The sequence below is a fragment of the Microcaecilia unicolor genome, chromosome 4, assembly GCF_901765095.1.
Source record: "Microcaecilia unicolor chromosome 4, aMicUni1.1, whole genome shotgun sequence".
Taxonomy (NCBI): domain Eukaryota; kingdom Metazoa; phylum Chordata; class Amphibia; order Gymnophiona; family Siphonopidae; genus Microcaecilia; species Microcaecilia unicolor.
The window spans coordinates 12761678-12777115 of NC_044034.1; the positions used below are offsets into that span (position 1 = coordinate 12761678).

The 15438-nt window shown below is 42.8% G+C and overlaps 2 protein-coding genes and 1 long non-coding RNA gene across 6 annotated transcripts in view; 2 read left to right on the plus strand and 1 right to left on the minus strand.

The window, feature by feature from the left end:
* The window catches only part of LOC115468205 (E3 ubiquitin-protein ligase TRIM39-like), a 1720076-nt gene that overhangs the window by 1132178 nt on the left and 572460 nt on the right, over positions 1 to 15438 (plus strand). The gene's annotated exons all lie outside the window — the stretch shown is intronic.
* LOC115468285 (E3 ubiquitin-protein ligase TRIM39-like) overlaps positions 1 to 15438 on the minus strand; it is a 179342-nt gene that overhangs the window by 92756 nt on the left and 71148 nt on the right. The gene's annotated exons all lie outside the window — the stretch shown is intronic.
* On the plus strand, positions 1439 to 14849 carry LOC115468320. The gene is made up of 3 exons (XR_003941843.1): positions 1439 to 1449; positions 5216 to 5218; positions 14763 to 14849. It is a non-coding gene; the product is annotated as an uncharacterized LOC115468320 (long non-coding RNA).

Consider the following 15438-nt stretch of genomic DNA (forward strand, 5'->3'; position numbering starts at 1 on the left):
CCAGAAAAGGCACGCTGCTCCTTGGAAACAGGAGACAGATACAGCAAACAAAGAGACCTAAAACAAATAAACAGGAGCAAAATACAAGGACAGGGAGAGGCAGAACCACAGGGAGCAGAGCAGAAGCTCAGCACAACAAAGGGAACACAGAGAGAGAGAGAAAGAAAGCTAAACAAACAAACTGAAACGACTCACAAGCTTACCCCAGACAGCACAACGTAGAGCAGGAGAAAAACAAACCAGGTGTGGGGAAGTGAGGCAATCAGGCTTATGCTGGGAATACCCAGCACACACACACACACAGAATAAACAAGCACAAGAAGAACACAACATGAACACAAGCGCAGGCTGGCTTCAGATGAGCAAACAAAGCAATCAACGCTAAAGCAATGATTGCAGGGAAAGGCAGGCTTAAATGGATCAGGCTTCTGAGTCTGCTGGCTCAGCCCCATAGGCTGTCGGTGGCCCAACTGTTTGGGGAGGCTAAAGGGGTGGAGCTTAAATACATAATTGTCTGATAACATACAGAAAAAATAAATAAAAATAAAAGTCACAATTAATACCTTTTATTAAATTTAGATATTAGATATGTATCATATGTCAAAGAATAAATTGGTTGCTCAAAGCATATACTAACCACAATCGCTCAACTGCAAAACACTATGCACAACTTTGTGCAAAAACACACTTAGAACCTTACTGTACCATAAATATTACACTGGGCAGAACCTAATACACCAATATACCACCCATACGGAAAATGTAGACCGTCAACAACATGAAACAAGGGATCATAATATCACAATTCTCATGTAGAGCCACAAAACATCCTAATTCATGTTTAATGTGGGATAAAATGCCATACATAAGTAAATAAATATAAACTTTTAATGTTGAGCACCTGATTCTCAAAGTAGACATATTCCAAACACTATAATGAAAATAAAATGATCTTTCAAATACTTTTAAAACTTATTTTTAGCACTTTTAAAATTTCAGGGGTCAGTGCAAATCTCTTTGGTATGAAGTGCTCATGTGCAGGAATTCAGCCTAGTTAAATATCTCCATGGCAACCCAGGACAAGTCCAGCCAACCCCCCCTGCTCTGCTCTGCTCTCCCAGCAGGTAATCAAATTACAACTGGTTACAAAAGGCTAGAGAAGGCTTTCACTGTAGCTGCAGCCTGCTGCTATTTAACCCCCCCCCCCCCCCCCAGAGAACTACTACTACTATTATTTAGCATTTCTATAGAAACAGCTGATCCATCCTGCTGTGGCTGGGGAGGCATAGCCTCCCCAAGCCTCTTATACCGGGCGCCTATGCTCAGCCCCTGACAAGCCAATCAGGAGTGAGTCCCAAACATTCCCCTGGCTATCCAGCAGAATCGTAACACCGGTCCAAGAGATTTGCTACTGTTCAATTTGTCAAATTGCCCCATTACATCCTCCAGGTTTACCGAGATTTCATTCTGTTTCTCCGACTAGTCAGCTTCGAATACCATTTCTGGCACAGGTATCTCTCCCAAATCTTCCTCGGTGAAGAATTCATTTAGTCTCTCCGCTACAGCTTTGTCTTCCCTGATCTCCCCTTTTACCCCTTGGTCATCTAGCGGTCCAATTGATTCTTTTGCTGGCTTCCTGCTTTTAATATACCAAAAAAAAAAATATTTACTATATGTTTTTGCCTCCAACACAATCTTTTTTCAAAGTCCCTCTTCGCCTTCCTCATCAGCGTTTTGCATTTGACTTGACATTCCTTATGCTGTTTCTTATTATTTTCAGTCGGTTCCTTCTTCCATTTTCTGAAGGATTTTTTTGTAGCTCTAATAGCTTCCTTCACCTCACTATTTAACCACGCCGGCTGTCGTTTGGTCTTCCGTCCTCCTTTTTTAATAAGCGGAATATATTTGGCCTGGGCTTCCAGGATAGTGTTTTTGAACAGCATCCACGCCTGATGTAAATTTTTGACCCTCGAAGCCACTCCCCTAAGATTTTTTTCACAGTTCTTCTCATTTTATCATAGTCTCTTTTTTTAAAGTTAAACGCTAATGTATTGGATTTCCTATGTATACTTACTTCAAAGCTAATATCAAATTTGATCATATTATGATCATTGTTATCAAGCGAACCCAGCACCATTACCTCCCGCACCAGATCATGTGCTCCACTAAGGACTAGGTCTAGAATTTTTCCTTCTCTTGTTGTCTCCTATACCAGCTGCTCCATAAAGCAGTCCTTCATTTTATCAAGGAATTTTACCACCCTAGCATGCCCTGATGTTAAAATTTACCCAGTCAATATCGGGGTAATTGAAATCTCCCATTATTATTGTGTTGCCCAGTTTGTTAGCGTCCTAATTTCCTTTAACATTTCTACATCCGTCTGTTCATCCTGGCCAGGCGGATGGTAGTACACTCCTATCACTATCCTTTTCCCCTTTACACATGGAATTTCAATCCACAGTGATTCCAAGAAGTGTTTTGTTTCCTGCAGAATTTTCAATCTATTTGATTCAAGGCTCTCGTTAATATACAATGCTAACCCTCCACCAATTCAATCCACCCTATCAGTACGATATAATTTGTAACCCGGTTAGACAGTGTCCCACTGGTTATCCTCCTTCCACCAGGTCTCAGAGATGCCTATTATATCTAATTTTTCATTTAGTTCAATATATTCTAACTCTCCCATCTTATTTCTTAAGCTCCTGGCATTCGCATATAGACATTTCAAAGTATGTTTGTTGTTCCTATTTACATGACGCTCAGTACTTGACAGTATTAATTTGCAATCTTTTGTCTGATTTTGATTTTGATTTAAGGACACCTGATCTACTAGGGTCTCTTTTGCAACCTCACTATCGGGATACCCTATCTTCCCCTTTAAGTTGTTGACTTTTTACAATGCCCAGGCTACTTACACTCCATAGAAGGCAAAAGTAGAGACTAATAGACGATTCACCACTGGAGACGTGAGTCCAACAGTCTTTATTATATCAGAGATAACGACCCGACACAGGCCGTGTTTCGACACTAAAAAGCGTCTGCATCAGGGGTCAATAAATACACCAAGTAATGAATGCAAAACGAAGAGTCCTACTTGTATATGTGTTGTCAACTCACTGATCACGTAGCACCAAACAGAATATGCTGGATACAAACTACATGCTACGTGATCAGTGAGTTGACAACACATATACAAGTAGGACTCTTCGTTTTGCATTCATTACTTGGTGTATTTATTGACCCCTGATGCAGACGCTTTTTAGTGTCGAAACACGGCCTGTGTCGGGTCGTTATCTCTGATATAATAAAGACTGTTGGACTCACGTCTCCAGTGGTGAATCGTCTATTAGTCTCTACTTTTGCCTTCTGTGATTCGTCATCGTAGAGAACTTTTCCTGTTCTATACTTACACTCCATGACACTTCCGTATAAGCCGATTAGAAATCTACACTTCTTACAAAATAATAGAATGGTTATACCTAATTTGAAAAGAGCTAGATGGTATCCACTCAGTCTAAGGCCTTCTTTTACGCAGCACCTTCACCATGGAATAGGATATATTAACAGGAGGTACAGTTCTTCTCCAGGACACATGATCTACAAGGGATGGTATGTTTATGAATGGTTTCTGGAGTGACGTTTTTAGGCCTTTCTATCATAATAATGAAGTTCTTATCTTTTTTATTTTTTAATGTTAATGATGTATGCTGTACTCTTCAGAACTTGTAAACCGCTTTGTTCCGTGAAAGTTAAGCGGTATAAAAAATGTTAATATGCATAAACATAAACAAAACCAACCTGAGGAAATAGTTTTCCATGGAAAGGAAGGTGGATCTGTGGAAGAGTCTCTCACAGGGGAGGTGGAGACAAAAGAATCTCTCAGGGTTTGCAAAATGATGGTTGAAGGTCTGTGGTAAGTGAGATGGACAGACTGGATGGGGCTTATGGACTCCACCTACCGAGATGTTCAGTCTTTCTGTCTGTGGTCAGAATTCTCTCAGATTTTCACCAATAGATAATAGTTTCTTGGTACGTTACCCCGTCACTATACTGCAACAACTCCACAAACGGATTGTACTTCTGTCTCTGGGACACTTCCGAGCAGTCTATCCTTCCACTGCCCACACTAAATTTCTAATCTCAGGGTCAATAAAACCACTGAAATTTGGTGTGCTAAATAGTGCAACGCTGTATTTTACCTGGGGCTGAACAATGTAACACTGTGTCCTACTGTGGGGTGAACAGTATAACACTGTATATTACTGTGGTGTCTATTTCTCAAATTAATATTTTTATTTGTGCACATTTTTACTGGAATCTCTAGAGCATTTGTAAAGAGGAAAAGACAAATTTAAAAAAGAGATCAATTCCTCACCTCCATATTTTCTAATCCAATTCTTCAGCTGCTGAGGAGAGCGCAATTGGAAACCCATTTTCAGATCAGTAGAAACAGCCTCTGTTTTTGGAAACTTCATTTTCTGATACCTATAGGTTAGAGAGTCACTGGGATTATTCTGGGAGATGTTCACACCCAGGGGAAAGAGATGTAAACAGTGGAAGGAATGAAATATACCATGAACACTCAGTTTTCTGTGATTATGGGACTGATTTTTGAAATAGGAAAACATTCAAAAAGTGGCACAAAATGGCATTTGGAAATCGCTATTTTTGAAACCCATTTTTTAAACATTTTGCTATGAAGTTTCTCAGCATTTCATTCAAATCACATGGAGGTGTGTTAGGAGCAGGATTTGTGCATTCCTAACACTTGGATGCTTTTCTACCATAATGGAACAAAACAAAAATGTCCAGAGCTACAATTTAGATGTTTTGGTCTTGATTTATTTTTATCACAACTAAGTCACAAAAAGGTGCCTTAAATGACCAAATGACTACTGGAGGGACTAAGACATGACCCCCTCCCCCCTTACTTCCCTAGTGGTCACTGACCCCCTCCCACCCCCTAAAAATCTGAAAGAAACAATACATAGCAGCCTCTATGACAGCTTCAGATGTTATGGTCAGCCCTATCAAGGCAGCAAGCAGGTCCCTAGAGTAGCCGAGTGGTCAGAGATATGGACCAGGCCCATATCTCACTCTATCTGTTACACTTGTGGTGGAAAGTGTCAGCCCTCCAAAACTTACCAAAAGCATACTGTTCCTATATATAGGTGAGATCTGCAGCCATAAAGGCTATTGTAGTTGTGTACAGTAGGTTTTTGGTGGGTTTGGGGGGCTCACTAAAGAAGATAATGGGGCAATGGTAGGATATGTACCTGGGGACCTTTTATGTGAAGTCCCCTGCAGCTCCCCTGGGATGTCTTTGTGGCCAGTCCATTAAGAATACTGGCCCACATACGTCCTAATGGCTTGATTTTGTGCGTTTTCCACTTAGTCAAGATCAGGAGGCGGGGCTGGTGGTTGGGATGCGGGGATAGGGCTGGGCAGACTTATACGGTCTGTGCCAGAGCCGGTGGTGGGAAGCGGGACTGGTGGTGGGGAGGTGAGGATAGTGCTGGGCAGACTTATACGGTCTGTGCCTGTGCCAGAGCCGGTGGTTGGGAGGTGGGGCTGGTGGTTGGGAGCAGGGGCGTATCTGTAATGGGGCCAACGGGTGCCTGGCCCCCGCTACCACTGCCAACCCTCCCGTGCTGCCAATGGAAGCCTATGGGAGGGGGGCGAAAAACGGCCCCCGCACTTCGGGCTCTGGCCCCCCCTACCAGGGAAAGTCAGATACGCCCCTGGTTGGGAGGCGGGGATAGTGTGGGGCAGACTTATACGGTCTGTGCCCTGAAGAGCACAGGTACAAATCAAAGTAAGGTATACACAAAAAGCAGCAAATATGAGTTATCTTGTTGGGCAGACTGGATGGACCATGCAGGTCTTTTTCTGCCGTCATCTACTATGTTACTATGTAGATGCTTTAGACTTATAGAATCTAGATCTAAATGTCATCTGCCAGTTGGATTCTGTCTCCCAGTCATGTAAGGTCCTCTTGCAATTTTTCACAATCCTCTTGTGTTTTAAGAACTTTGAATAACTTTATGTCTTCAGCAAATTTAATCACCTCACTTATTATTCCCTTTTCTAAATCATTTGTGACTAAGTTAAAAAGTAGATATCCCAGCACAGACCCTGAGGAACCCCATTATTTACCTTCCTCCACTGAGAATATAGTGCACTCCATTTAAGTGCACGTCGAAGAAGCGCATGCTCTGTTTAACTGCATGCCATACTTCGGTCCCGTTTTTGGCGCCATCAGTTTCTATGGGGACAAACTTTGGTTTAGCGCACCATGGTTTAAGACCGTTCCTCTGCAGGAAAGACTCCGCATAAGCGTGCGCATGGAATAAGTGAACAAATAGAAGTTCTTTAAAAATTTGAAAACAAAAAGTCAAGCATCTATTGCTAAAGAATATGGTGTCAATCCCAGACAAATTTCACGTGTCTTGAAGCAGAAAGACCAGCTTCTGGAAGACTGGCAAAACAATACAAATCTACAACGGAAACAAAAGCTGAGGAGGTAGATGATGCTCTTCTTCGGTGGTTTTCTCGAGTCAGGAGCAGACAGTTTCCTGTCAGTGGTCCAAAGCTATCCAGCTAGCTGAAAGTCTTGGACTAACTGAATTCAAAGCCACTGTTGGATGGTTGGAAAGATGGAAGGAGAGAACAACATAAAATTCAAGAAACAGCATGGTGAGAAACAAGACGCTGATGACTTTGGTGCTGAAAATTGGGTTGTTTCAGTTCTTCCTACCATCTGGAACGAGTTTGCACCTCGTGACATTTTCAATGCTGATGAAAACGGTCTCTACTGGCGAGCGATTCCTGATGGAACACTTGCATTCAAACATGCCGAAACTACTGGAGGTAAAACGTCAAAGGACCGACTGATGATCCTCCTTTGCTGCAATATGGATGGGAGTGAGAAGTTGGAACCTCTCGTCATTGGAAAGAGCAAACAGCCCCGTTGCTTCAAGAAAGTTAAGCGACTTCCTGTGTCATACGAGGCTAATGTAAATTCATGGATGACTGGGGAAATTTGGAAGCAGTGGCTAAAGAAGTTAGACACTAGAATAAGGGCACAAAAGCGCTGCCACGCTGGGGAAAAAACCAAAGGTCCATCAAGCCCAGCACTCTGTCTCCGACAGCGGCCAATCCAGGCCCCAAGAACCTGGCAAAAACCCAAAATTTAATAACGATCAATGGACTTTTCCTTCAGGAATCTATCCAGACCCCATTTAAACTCAGCAAGGCCAGCTGCCGTCACTGCCTTCTCCGGCAATGAGTTCCAGACTCTAAACCTACCACATTCTAATTTCATCTTGTGTCCCCTGGTTCTATTATTGTTAGAAAGTGTAAACAAATGCTTCACATCTGTCCGCTCTACCCCACTCATTATTTTGTAAACCTCTATCATATCACCCCTCAGCCGCCTTTTCTCTAGGTGACGAAATTCAACCACCTCTTCCTATCACTTTTGCAAGAGCACTGGAGAGTCTCAACACCGTGCGGGCGTATCTGGAGGCCACTGGATGTCAGTGCTATGACAGTTTTTACCATCTGACAGACGTAGTCTATGGAACTCACAGACCCAATAGTATATAACTGATTACTTCAAGTAAGCCTAACGTCAGTTAATGGAGACTGTATACTGTACGTATAATAAACAGTACTGTACATATGTTTATCAGATGTCAAGCTTCTTTGGGTCACAACAGTTAAGTGCACGCTCCGTTAACTGCATGCATTTCTTTGGTCCCAGACCCTTGCACTTAAGTGGATTGCACTGTATTGACCATTTAATCCTACTCTGTTTTCTATCTTTTAAACAGTTCTTTTAACCAGTATAGATTAGGAATTGGTTATTGGACAGAAAACAGAGGGTAGGGATAAATGGTCATTTCTGTCAATGGAGGAGGGTGAACAGTGGAGTGCCGCTGGGGATCTGTACTGGGACCGGTACTTTTTAACATATTTATAAATGATATTTATTTATTTATTTAGCACATTTATACCCCACTTTTTCCCACATTGTGCAGACTCAAAGTGGCTTACAATGTACTGATTAGAGAAGATAAAAGAAACAGAGTAAGAAGAAAATAGGGAAAGGGTAAAAGACACTACAATGGTCCATGAAATGTTGTTAAGAAGGACTTCAGGTTATAAGTTGAATCCTTGAAGTAGCCTGAACCTGTTTAGGCTGGAAAAAATGGAAATTGACCGGACAGACCAAGTTGACCCTGCAAGGTGGAATAGAGTTGAAAGCCACTCCTTTAACCGTCCACTCCAACTCCCGTACACTTGCATATGGAAATTGGAATGACAAGTGAGGTGATCAAATTTGCAGATGATACAAAACTATTCAAGGTTGTTAAAACACGTGTGGACTGTGAAATATTTTAGGAAGATCTTAGGAAATTGGAAGACTGGGCGTCCAAATGACAGATGAAATTTAATGTGGATGAATGCTAAGTGATGCACATTGGAAAGAATAATCCGAATCATAGTTACCTGATGCGAGGGTCCATCTTGGGGGTCAGCGCTCAAGAAAAAGATCTGGGTGTCATTGTAGCTAATATGCTGAAATCTTCTGCTCATTGTGCGGCGGCAGCCAAAAAAAGCAACTAGGATGCTAAGAATTATTAGGAAAGGGATGGTGAATAAGACCGAAAATGCTATAATGCCTTTGTATCGCTCCATGGTGCATCCGCACCTTGAGTATTTCATTCAGTTCTGGTCGCAGTATCTCAAAAAAGATATAGAAGGGCATTTTCGATGTGATAGACGTCTAAGTCCGACTTTGGACGTTTTGCAAAAAACATCCAAAATCTGAATAGGAAAGAAGGCCATTTTCAAAAAAGAAAAATGTTTATCTTTTTTTTTTTTTTTTTTAAATATTTTGAACAAGGTTTTGTGACTTGAACGTTTTGTATTTTGGTCCATTTTCAAAATAAAACGTCCAAGAGCAAAACACATAAAATCAAGCCATTGGGATGTAGGAGGAGCCGATATTTTTAGTAGACTGGTCCCCCTGACATCCCAGGAAAGCAATAGGGCTTACTAGGGGGCACTGCAGTGGACTTCATAAAATGCTTCCTTACCTTGTCTGCTGAGCCACCCAAAACCCACTACCCCCAACTGTACACCACTACCACAGCCCTTACGGGTGAAGGGGGCACCTATATGTGGGTTTCTGGTGAGATTTGGAGGGCTTACAATTTCGTCAAGCAGTGTAACAGGTAGGGGGAGGTAGAAGCCTGGGTCCACCTGTCGGCAGTGCACTGCACCCACCACTAGACTACTCCAGGGACCTGCATGCTGTTCTAATGGACCTGAGTATAACATCTGACGCTGGCATAGAGACTGGCAAGTAATGTTTTTCATCACATTTTGGGGGGTGGGAGGGAGTTAATGACCACTGGGGGAATTAGGGGAGGTCATCACTGATTCCCTCCAGTGGTCATCTGGGTATTTAGGGCACCTTTTTGTGCCTTATTCGTTATAAAAACAGGTCTAGCTCAAAAACGTCTTAAGTTTTAGTCCTGGAAGATTTTGTTTTGTTCCATTATGGCTTAAAAACATCTAAGGAACGCCCAAGTCCCACCCTGAACACGCCCCTTACACACCCCTTTGAGATTTGGATGCACTTCTGACGGATTTCATAGAAAAACGTCTAAAAATAGGTTTTGAAAATATTGATTTTGGTGTTTTTGTGAGAAAAACATCCAAATGCGGCTTTATGCCACTTTTTAGATGTTTTTCTGTTTTGAAAATAAGCCCAATAGCGGAATTAGAAAAGGTTCAAAGAAGAGCAACCAAAATGATAAAAGGGATGGAACTCCTCTCATATGAGGAAAGGCTAAAGAGGTTAGGGCTCTTCAGCTTGGAAAAGAGACAGCTGAGGGGAGATATGATTGAGGTCTACAAAATCCTGAGTGGTGTACAACGAGTAGAAGTAAATCGATTTTTTTACTCATTCCAAAAGTACATAGACTAGGGGACACTCGAGGAAGTTACATGGAAATACTTTAAAAACAAATAGAAGGAAACATTTTTTCACACAATGAATAGTTAAGCTCTGGAACTCTTTGCTGGAAGATGTAGTAACGGTGGTTTTTAAAAAAGGTTTGGATAAGATCCTGGTGGAAAAGTCCAAAGTCTACTATTGAGACAGACATGGGAAGCAACAGCTTGCCCTGGGATTTGTAGTATGGATTTGCTTTTCTGCCAGATACTTCTGACCTGGCTTAGCCACTGTTTGGAAAACAGGATACATGGGGTAGGGGACACTCAAGGAAGTTATATGGAAATAGGAGGAAATATTTTTTCACTCAACGAATAGTTAAGCTCTGGAACTCTTTGCCGTAGGAGGTGGTAACAGCGGCTGCCGTACCTTGGTTTAAAAAAGGTTTGGACAAATTTCTGGAGGAAAAGTCCATAGTATACTATTGAGACAGACATGGGAAGCAACTGCTTGCCCTGGGATTTATAGTATGGATTTGCTTTTCTGCCAGGTACTTCTGACCTCGCTTGGCCATAGTTTGGAATCTAGGATACTGGGCTAGATGGACCATTGGTCTGACCCAGTATGGCTACTCTTATGTTCTTATAATCCACAATATGCCATTGAGGGGCATAATCGAACACGAACACCCATCTGTAAAAACGTCCATCTCCGAGAATAGACATCTATCTTTAGTTTCAAAAATATGGTTTGTGCCCGGAAAATGCATTGGATATGGGCATTTGTGGAGCTGCACGTTTTCGTTTTTCAGCGTCAATCAAAACCGAAGCAGCCCAGCTCAAAAACTTCCACATCCAAGGCTTTGGGTCGTGGGAGGGGCCAGGATTCGTAGTGCACTGGTCCCCCTCACATGCCAGGACACCAACCGGGCACCCTAGGGGGCACTTTTAAAAAATAGGACAAAACATTAAATTACCTCCCAGGTACATAGCTCCCTTACCTTGGATGCTGAGACCCCCAAATCCCCCCCAAAACCCACTCCCCACAACTCAATGGCAACGAGGTCTCACTGGCACTGAGATTAGCAGTAGGTCCCAGCTGGCAGAATGGTGTACAATGCCCTCTTTCAGCAACATTCAAGTTCTGTAACGCAGCTAACACATGAAAGGGATCTAAAATGGAGTTACAAAAATGGCCACTACCTCGTGGACTACCGGAAACAAAACAGGGAACACTCTGACCCAGCTCAGCAGGGGGAAAAGCACCATGGGAGAAGAGCCTACCAACTACCAACATCGTGAGACTGTAACACAAGCTAGTGGAATCACGGACCCCAATATCCTACACCCACCACATTGCTGATGTTACCCTGCAGTGCACCCGAGAGCCACATCTGACCCAGGGAAAGGCTGTCAGAGGATAGAACACATTCTGCTGTCATGGAGGTGGGTACGGCATTTGAGGCTGGCGTAGAGGCTGGGAAAAAAGTTTTTAAAGTGGGGTTTTTTTGGTGGGAGGGGGTTAGTGACCACTGGGGGAGTCAGGGGAGGTGATCCCCGATTCCCTCCAGTGGTCATCTGGTCAGTTGGGGCACTTTTTTGGGACTTGGACCTGAAAAAAAAGGGTCCAAATAAAGCAGACCAAATTCTCGTCAAAAATGCCCTTCTTGTTTCGATTATCAGCTAAATATGCCCATCTCTCCTCGACCGATAATCACGCCCCAATCCCTCCTTCACCACACCTCCGACACGCCCCCGTGATCTTTGTTCGTCTCAGTGATGGACTGCAGTTGAGGACGCCAAAAAATCGGGTTTCGATTATACCGATTTGGGCACCCACGGGAAATGGACGCCCATCTCCTGAAGATAGGCGTTTTTCTCTTTCGAAAATATGCTGGATTGTATCCTATCTTATGACTTTTTAGTTTCCTCAGGAGAAATTCATGGGGAACTTTATTAAATGTCTCCTGAAAATCCAGATAAACAGTATTAACTGGCTCACCATTATCCATATGTTTATTTGCCATCCAAAGAAATATAAACACATTTTTATAGAATTACTCTCTTATGGACAGTATCAGAGCAAAGACGATCACCAGAACCTCCTTCTGCACTAGGGTTGAGGGGCAGCACCACTGGCAGGGTAGAGGTGGAAAGGAGATTCACAGGGTGGAGTTTGGTGGGGATTGAAGAGAGGATTCATGGAGAGCCAAATAGGTGAGGACAGGAAGAGAGGAGATATCAGGGAGGTTGGTGGGAGAGAAGTTCTGGCAGTACAGGGATGAAAAAGGGAGAGTGAAGGGGAAGAGAAGGTTGGTCTGTAATTCTCCTCCCCTCTCCTCCATCTCTTCCCCTTCATTTCTCAGTTCTTCCTCCACACTTTAGTTCTCCCTCTCCTCACTTAATCCCACCTCCCTTTCTCAATTCCACGTCTACTACTAATCATTTCTATAGCACTACCAGACATATGGACGAGTTAGTTACTGAAAGAAGTAACTAACTCGTTAGTCTCACTCACACACACAAGGAGTGACTTGGGCTGCACATACTGCAGCAGGACATGTTTATCCACTCCTACCCTTGCTGAGATAACATTTAACCATTTCTCTGACCCCATGTGCAACATTCTTTAACTCGAAGGAAGGGATCCTCAGGAGCTTAGTCAAGATCGGGAGGCGGGGCTGGTGGTTGGGAGGCGGGGATAGGGCTGGGCAGACTTGTACGGTCTGTGCCAGAGCCAGTGGTTGGGAGGCAGGGCTGGTGGTGGGGAGGTGAGGATAGTGCTGGGCAGACTTATACGGTCTGTGCCTGTGCCAGAGCCGGTGGTTGGGAGGTGGGGCTGGTGGTTGGGAGGCGGGGATAGTGCGGGGCAGACTTATACGGTCTGTGCCCTGAAGAGCACAGGTACAAATCAAAGTAAGGTATACACAAAAAGCAGCAAATATGAGTTATCTTGTTGGGCAGACTGGATGGACCGTGCAGGTCTTTTTCTGCCGTCATCTACTATGTTACTATGTTACTATGTCAATCACCTTACTTTCTAACTCTTCCTACTTTCTTACCCTTCTATATGTTACGTCTTTGCTTTACCCTTCGCTATCACCTATAATGTTCTATTACGTATTGTGTTGACATTGTAAATATTATACCATGCCATACTTTGTATTGTTTTTGAATATTTTTACTGCTGTCATTGTCTATTGCTCATGTTTGATCTGTTCTTACTGTACACTGCCTTGAGTGAATTCCTTCAAAAAGGCGGTAAATAAATCCTGATAAATAAATAAATATGTAGCACTGTTCCCATTATATACAGGTACTTTCTCTGTCCCTAGGGGGCTCACAATCTAGGTTTTGTTGTACCTGGGGCAATGAAGGGTTAAGAGACTTGCCCAAGGTCACAAGGAACTGCAGTGGGACTTGAGTCCAGGCTGCCAGGATCAAGGCCCACTGCACTAACCTTTAGGTTACTCCTCTCCTTTTCACTAATCAATTAATTCCCTTCTTACTCACTCAAAATCCATCCAGACACATAGAAAAGGACAGAAAATTAACTTATACCTGCTCAGAGCATCCTCCACATCCTAAAGGGAAATGAAACAGAGAATATTTCTAGTTAGATTTCACACTTTATGAGAACGCATTATACATTAGGATACTCTACTCACAGCTCTGCTCAATCACAAAACAGCTACAAAATTTTGATGCCATTTCTATGATCAGTATCCAAAAATCTATAAGAAACACCCAATCTCATTATGGAAATAAAAATTGTGTTGTCCAGTGAATCAGCTTGTTTCAAACCTACCATTTATCTCCTAAGTTGTAATTGATACTTGGGCAACTTTTCAAGTATTTAGATAAAACACAGGTCCTTCATGCCAATCAATCAGACTTTTGGATGGGGCACAGTACTGAAACCTCCTTAGTGGCTCTGATCCGTGATCTGCATGTAGAGGCTCTCAAGAGCCTGGTTTGGGCAGAGGTGGAGTTGTGATATCTGGGTGAAAAGGTATCAAAAGTGGGGTAAGTGACTTATTTCTACCAGAGGGATATCAACTGTATAATCCTGCAAAATTTCACCCTCAGGAATGGACTAACTACATTGTGGAGGAGAAGCCTAGTGGTTAGTACAGCAGACTTTGATGCTGGGGAACTGGGTTCAATTCCCACTGTAGCTCCTTGTGACTGTGGGTAAGTCACTTAACTCTCTGTTGACCCAGGTACAAAATAAGTACCTGTACATATGTAAACTGCTTTGAATGTAGTTGCAAAATACCACAGAAAGGCAGTATATCAAGTCCCCTTTCCCTTTAAAAAATGAGAAATGTTTACTCACAGTTTTTAGGCTGTAGAACATGAAAAACATCAACGTTGTGAAAAAGTTGTATAGTCCCTCTACTGACCCTATAGTACACAAAACTTTCAAAAATGAAAGTTGCCCAATTTACCCCTCCAAACATTTATAGCCTTTATCTCTGTTATTTGTAACCCACGTTTGGTACCTTTTCACTCAGTGAGTCAAATATAGATTATTAAACACACATGACTTGTGTGTACATGTGTAGAACACATACAACAATTTACACCTTCTTCAGAGCAGGAGGATTTGGCCATTTAAGCCCCATAAAATTATTTTAAAAGGTCTGATTTGGTAAGTGCAGCTGCTGGCTGAAAAATCAGCCTTATTCAGGACCTTATGTAAGATATTTTGATCTGCTACTTGAATTCCCTGATTCCTCCTGGAAGATCTGTAACTTCCGTAGAAATAGATTTGTTAATCTCACCTTCAGTAACTCGTTGGTCGGCTGCTGACTCTTCTCCTCTATCTCGGTGATCAGCTGCATAAGGGAGGAACTTTGCTCTTCTAGCTGGGTCACATTTTCCGTGATTCTCTGGAGAATCTTCTTCTCTTCCTCCTCCAGTCTCGAAAGAAGGATCTGCTTCTCCTTATTCAGAATCTGTTGTAACTCTTCAAACTCGGACTCAACTATCTGTCTTTTCTTCTCTGTCTCAGTCTGGATTAAACAAGGAGAGATAATTCTCAGTAACACTAGAGTGATTTTGTTCCAGTGGCTCCATTACCCTCCTCTCAGTGGTGGCTCTGGTACAGAACTTCCTCCTTAACAGTGGTGACTCCAACACAACCTTCCTCCTCTAACCACCCACTCTTTTCCCAGCCTTCCTCTCTCACCATACTCAGAAGCTTATCCCCCTTTCACAATCTCCTCCATCCCCTGCCCAGCAACTCCCCCTGCCTCTCTCCCCATTTGCAATGTACCCATCCTGGTACCACTGTTATCCCCATATCATTTCTAAGTAAGCAGACGAGGGGTCTCCCTCCTTTCCTATTCTTAACCCTTACCACAAGCATCCTCCATTTCTCTCTTACCCAGCATCTACCCTCTGCATCTCCCCATTCTCTCCCTTCCTCAGTATTCATTAACATCTCATTCTTCTCATTCTCCT